Consider the following 6,536-nt stretch of genomic DNA (forward strand, 5'->3'; position numbering starts at 1 on the left):
TTCACCAACATTGATCCATGTAGGTTTAGTTTATCAGTTTTCACTTCTGTGTAATATTGTGCAACTATGCTACAATTTATCAACTTCAGTGTCTCCAGGTTTTTGTTAGTGTACACGGTTGCCATGGCAATTCTTGTACACATCCTATTGTATATATTTGCATTTTTCCAGTAGTCTACCCAGAAGTGAAACAGATGGTTGTGGAGTCTGGATGCCTTTAACTTAACCACATCCATGACAACATGTGGTATTGTCAGCCCCCTCCCGTTTTTCGATAACCAGATAGGTATGAGATTATACATCATTGTGACTCACCTTGAATTTCACCAACCATTAATAAGATAGGGCATTTCTTCATAAGTTTGCTGGCCAAGAGGTTGACCTCCTTGTCCCATCTCTTCCAATTGCACAGTTCTTTCACTTTTTGATTTGCAACAATTACATACTGTAGCTAATAATTCTCTTTCTGTTAGATGTTTTGCAATTTCCTTCTCCAAGCCAGTGGCTTCTGTCTCTAATTACCTCAATACCTTTATTGAGATATAATTTGCAAGTCTAAAACTCACCCGTTTTAAGTGTGCAGTTCAATGATCCTTTAATGCATTTAAGGAGTTGTGCCACTACCACTGCAGATTTGTTTTAGAATGTTCACAACCCCACAGAGCAAGCCCTCTCATCCCAATTCCCACCCTGGCCACAGGCAACCGCTAATGGTTTTTGTGACTCACCATTTCGCTTTTCTAGACATTCCATGTAAATGAAATCACACAGTATGTGGTCTTTCACATCGGGCTCTTTTCACTTAGAATGCTGTTTTTAAGGTTCTCTCATGCTGAACGCTCTACTAGTCATTTCTTGTTACTGCTGAGTAGTACTCCAGTGTAGGGCCATATCACATTTTCACATTTTGTTTATCAGTTAATGAATATTGGCTTATATTACATCTGATGAGAACCAGAGTTCATATTTTGTTACCTTTGCCCTCCTGTGAGTAACAGGTCTGTTTTCCACTATGGCTGCCTTTAAGATTTTTCTCTTTGTCTTTGATTTTCAAAAAATTTACTATGACATACCAAGTGTAATTTTTAAAAATTTTATCTTTCTTGGAATTAGTTGAACTCTTTAGACCTGTGGATTATTACTTTTCATTAAGATTTCGGCCACTGTTTCTTTAAATATTATTTTTTGGGGGGAAGATGGAGGGGGTGATCTAACCAATGTAGAACACAGGTTATTCAGAATTGTCACAACAAATCCCTCCCTACAATGAATATATGCTAATAAAAATGAAAAAAAAAATTCTGGCCTCATTTGGTTCTTTTCTCTCCACACAGACCACCAAGCTCACATGTGGGAGACTGCCTTATCTTCCTGTAGCTTGCTAATTCGTTATTTTCCATCATGTTCTCTCTCAGCTTCAGTTTTGGTCATTTCTATTGGCCTGTATTCATATCCACTTATTTTTTTCTTCTGCAGTGTTCAAGCTGCTCTTAACCTCATCCAGTGAATTTTATTTTCAGATACTGTACTTTTCAACCCTATCGTTTCTATTCAGCTCTTGAAATTTTCCATTTCTCTTGAAATACTCTATCTCTTAACCCGTTTTGTCTATTTTTCCCTTTAGCTTATTTAAAATAGTCGTTTTAAGTCCTTATCTCTCAATGACTATAACTAGGTCATCTGAGGCCCTAGTTATGGGTCACAGTTTTGGTTTTGTTTTGTATTTTCATTTCGTTTTGTTTTTTGTTTTTAGAGACAGTATTGTTATGCAGCTCAGGCTGGCCTGGAACTTGCAATCCTCCTTCATCAGTTCCCAAGTGCTGGATTACAGGTGTTCGATACCACACTAGGAATGGGTCACAGTTTTCTGCTTCTTCCTAGGTCACATAAAAATTTGAATTCTGTATCTTGTGTATGAAACAGCAGTGGAGGGCTGGTGGAGTGGCTCAAGTGTAGCGTGCCTGCCTAGCAAGCATAAGGTCCTGAGTTCAAACTCCAGTATCACCAAAAAAAAAAAACCAGCAGTGGAGACTCAAGTATGATACTTTTGTTTGTTTGGTTTGGTTTGGTTTGTTGGTTTCCTAGGGATGCTAGCTTTCCCCCTCTGTTTTGTGGTTAAGGTACATAAACTTTACATCTGATCAATAAAGTGAACCCTTTGTCATTATTAAGTGGCTTCTTTATTCCTCATTTTTTTTTCTGTGAAATCAACTCTGTCATATGGCATTTTTTTTTGAGATAAGCTTTCACTGCCTTGGAGTTCACTATTTTTTCTTCTGCAATGTCCAATCTGTTATTAATCCAAGTCAGTGTATTTTTCAGCTCAAATATTAATCATCTCTACAAGTTGCATTTGAATTTTTCTTTTTTTTTTCTATTCTTTCTTGTTTCTACTTTTGAACACATGGAATATTGTCATAATATGTGTTTCAGCATCCTTGTCTGCTGGTTCTAACATCTGTGTTGATTCTTCCCCTCATTATAGTCCATAGTTTTCTGTTTCTTTGCATGCATGGCAATTTTTTTAATGGATGCCAGACATTGTGAATTTTACCTTATAGGGCAATGGCTGTTTTCGTATTCCTATATAAATAAGCATTTACTCTGGGATGGAGTTGTATTTGGGGAACAGTTTGATCCTTCCCAGTCTTGCTTCTAAGATCTGAGGTATGCTCAGTCTGGGGTTGATCTTCCCCACCCCAAGGCAGACCCCTCCCACATACCCTACTTCAATGTGCGTGACTCAGACGGTTTCTGTTCCTGCTGGTAGCCCATGTGAGCTGTGAACACTATTTCCTCTCACTTCCCTAGCCTCAGATGGTTCCTCCCGTGCTGTGTGACTAGTACACTGAGTACCCTGATTGGATCCCCTAAAGGTATGAGTGTGCTCTGAACAGCTTCCTCTTCTGCTCCTTTGACTTGTGAATTTTGTTCCCCCACCCCCACCCCAGACTCTCAGCTCCTTGTCCTCAACTCTGCAAGACCACCGAGCTCTGCTTGGTTCCTCCTCATAGCACCATGGCCTGAGAATTCTCCTGGAAGGTAAGACGGGGCAACTCCAGAGCTCACCTCTGTTCTTTCTCATTCCTCAAGGACCATTCAGCTTCATTGCCTGATTTTCATTGTCCTGAAACTGTTCTCTGATGTAGTTTTCCTGTTGTTGTTTTAAACAGGAAGACCTTTAAGCTAGAAGCAAAAGTGCATTAAAAATGAAAGCACCCAGTTAAACAAGCCTAACTGAGAACTCTCAGGTCATTGGAAACTACATTTGTGGAACCTCAGTTTAAGAAATGTTATTCAAGCCAGGCATGATGGTATACATCTGTAATCCCAGAACTCTGGAGGGGGAGATAAGAGAATCACCATTTTGAGGTCAGCCTGAGCGTCATAGAAAGACTTTGTTTCAAAGAAAAAATAACAGCATTCAAGGTTGTACATAATGACACACACCTTTAATACTAGCACTGGGGAGGATGAACTAGGAGGATCTCAAGTTCAAGGCCAGCCCAGGCTACATATGGAGAGCCTGTCTCAAATAAATAGATAAATAAATAAATGTTACTCAATAAGAAAAAGGCAAATAATTTAATTTAAAAATGGGTGTCATGAGCACAGGAAAAGATGCTACATGTTGTTTGTCCTCAGGGAAATGCAAATCAAAGTGCTAGCTCAGTGACAGTCATTAAGATGGCTAGACTCAAAAGACTAACAGGGCTGGGTGCTAGTGGCTCATGCCTGTAATCCTAGCTACTCAGCAGGCAGAGATCAGGAGGATCTAGGTTCAGAGCCAACCCAGGCAAATAGTTCCAAGACTCTATCTTGAAAAAACCTTCACAAAAACAGGGCTGGTGGAGTGGCACAAGGTGAAGGCCCTGAATTCAAGCTCCAGTACCACAAAACAAAACAAAACAAGACTGACAGGGCTGGTGGAGTGGCTCAAGTGGTAGAGTGCCTGCCTAGCAAGCATGAGGCCCTGAGTTCAAACCCCAGTATTTCCAAAAAAAAAAGAAAGAAAGAAAAGAAAAGACTGACAATAACGAGTGCTGGCAAGGATATGGAGAAACAAGGACCATCATCCCTTGCTGGTGGGACTGTGAAATGGTGCAGCTGCTTTGGAGCACAGTGTGACAGTTCCTCAAGGGGTGAACATACAGCTACTGTGTGACTCAGATATTCCACTCCTCCGTCTATACCCAAGGGAAATAAAACACATACCCACACAACTTATCCATGAATATTTGTAGCAGCATTACTCAAAATAGCCAAAAGCTGAAACCAAGTGAATGTCCATAACTGATGAATGGATATATGAAAATGTATGTATATTACTTGATCATAAAAAGGAATGAAGTACTGATACATACTACCACACGGATGAACTTCGGAATGATTATGCTAAGTGGAATAAGCCAGGTTACACATTGCAGAAAATGTTCAGTATAGACAAATCAATAGGAACGCAAAGTAGATTAGAGGTTGCCTAGGATGGGAGGCGGGGGTTGGCGGTGAGATGGGGTAGTGACTGCCACTGGGTACAAGTTTCTTATAAGGTTGATGAAATGTCTAAAATGGATGTGATGATGGTTACAAAACTGTGAATATACTAAAAACTGTTGAAGTTTATACTGTAAGTGGATAAATTATGTGGTGTGAATTACATCTCTATAAAGCTGGTGTTTTAAGAAAGAAATGCTATCATGTACTGTATGGTGCATTTGGGTAACTTGAGGCTCCAGCAACACCTGCAGCTCTCCTGGAGTGACCAGATCAGGTAAGACTAAGACAACTAGTATGGCTTTTTGTATCATCTGACTCTCTTCTCTTCCTTTGTCCCTTCTCCCCTCTCTCTTTTCCTGCTCAGACACTTACTATGAGACAAACACTGTCCTAGGCACTGAACTTGCACAAGCTGACCAAGACACAAGCCTGTCCTAAAGACTTTCAAACCTCAATTCCTCTTGGGCCTTTGAAACAAAAGAAGCTTTTGTAGGGACCACTTCTCTATGTTCCAGGCCGTGAGAAAAAACCAAATCTTCTAACGTCACATAAATCTGCACTTCAGCGGTGGGGCTCTCGTGCCCATAAACAAGGGAGAACATTGCACAGACTCTAAAATCTTACAGCTCTTTCGTTTTTCTATTAATCCATTTCTGTTGCCAATAACACAATGACACACACTGGGGAAGTTATAAAGAAGAGAGATTTATTTTTGCCTCTTGGTTCTCTAGGTCAAGGTCAAGGGGCACATCCAGCAATGGTCTTCTTGCTGGCAGACTCCTGAGGCAGAACAAGGAATCACATGGCAAGTGACAGGGAGCAGGTGGGTGCATATGTGTCTCTCTCTTTTTATAAAGCTTCTAGGATTCAATTATGGGGGCTCCACCCTAATAACCTTATCTGATTTATCTGATCCCATCATTGAATTAAATTTCCACCCTCTGAAGTTTTCACAATGGGGATTAAATTTCAACTCATGAAGCCTTGAGAAGCATACTCAATCCATTCCTGGGTAGCAGATCCTCCTCTCCAAGCTGGGTGACAGCATCCTCCCAGGTAAGGAAGGTGATGTGTCCTTCCCCTTGGGTCTCAGGACTCAGACACTGCACAGCTGGAGTTCACTGAGGACACACTCCTCGGGGGTGGGTGAGCAAACCCCTCACTTCTCAGATGGCCATGGGTGAACACTGCCATTCCTCGCTCACCAGCCTTTCCAGCAGGCTCATGTATACTTCCCTGTAAGGTGGTGGTGCACACAGAGGACCTAAGCACTTGGGTCCTGGTTCCACCAGGAATCCTTGAACCCTAACATCTGCCATTCCATGCTTGAACTTGTCCCTTATTCCTCTCAGTGTCAAACTGCCTTCCAGCCTGAGGCCTGTGTCTTATCTCATCCAGCTCTTGTTCTGGATTGATGACTGCTCCGTGCTTGTTTTCCTCCACAATGACAGTTACCATGGGTTACAGTATTGGTGAGCACATCTTATCTCTTGTTACACTGCAGATTCTTGTTACCTGCTGCTTCCTGGTTCAGCCCTGTCCACTGTTGCTCTGAGTCCTAGCTTGGAATTAGCCTCTGGCTCCTCCTGGACACTTGCTGACTCCAGACCCATTCTTCCCCTCCAAGAACCAGTCTTGGCAGAACTTCACGGGGACAGTGAGGTGGATGGTCATCACTCCACCACCTTGGTCAATGGGTACTGGTCATCCATCTTGGCTTCCCGCCTCCCCTACTTCAGTACGCATCTGCCTTTTCCTAGAATCTTCTCTTTGGAGAAGCGTTTTTCATGAGACATAGTGAAGATGATTCAGAGATAGCTTCTAAAACCTTGTTTTTGCTTAGCAAGGCCCAGTCTATGACAACTGCTTCCTGTCTTAGAAATTACGTCTCCAAAGGCAATAGCAATGAAGGGACTGAAATGGCCTTCCTGCTGGCAATAAATTGAGTTTTCCAAAGTGGCTTCCCATTTCACAAGCTCTTCCTGAGCCTTACCAAGAGGTGGGGTCCATGGCCTCTTTCCCTAAAACCAGGTGGGTTT

At 41.8% G+C, this 6,536-nt stretch overlaps 1 long non-coding RNA gene across 1 annotated transcript; it reads left to right on the forward strand.

Annotated features, from left to right (window-relative positions):
- The first annotated feature begins 2,782 nt into the window (after nucleotides 1–2,782).
- On the forward strand, nucleotides 2,783–6,536 carry LOC141413976 (uncharacterized). Its single transcript, XR_012439054.1, has 4 exons — nucleotides 2,783–3,042; nucleotides 5,229–5,320; nucleotides 5,445–5,553; nucleotides 6,002–6,536. It is a non-coding gene; the product is annotated as an uncharacterized lncRNA (long non-coding RNA).

The sequence above is a fragment of the Castor canadensis genome, chromosome 11 (genome assembly GCF_047511655.1).
Source record: "Castor canadensis chromosome 11, mCasCan1.hap1v2, whole genome shotgun sequence".
Lineage (NCBI taxonomy): Eukaryota > Metazoa > Chordata > Mammalia > Rodentia > Castoridae > Castor > Castor canadensis.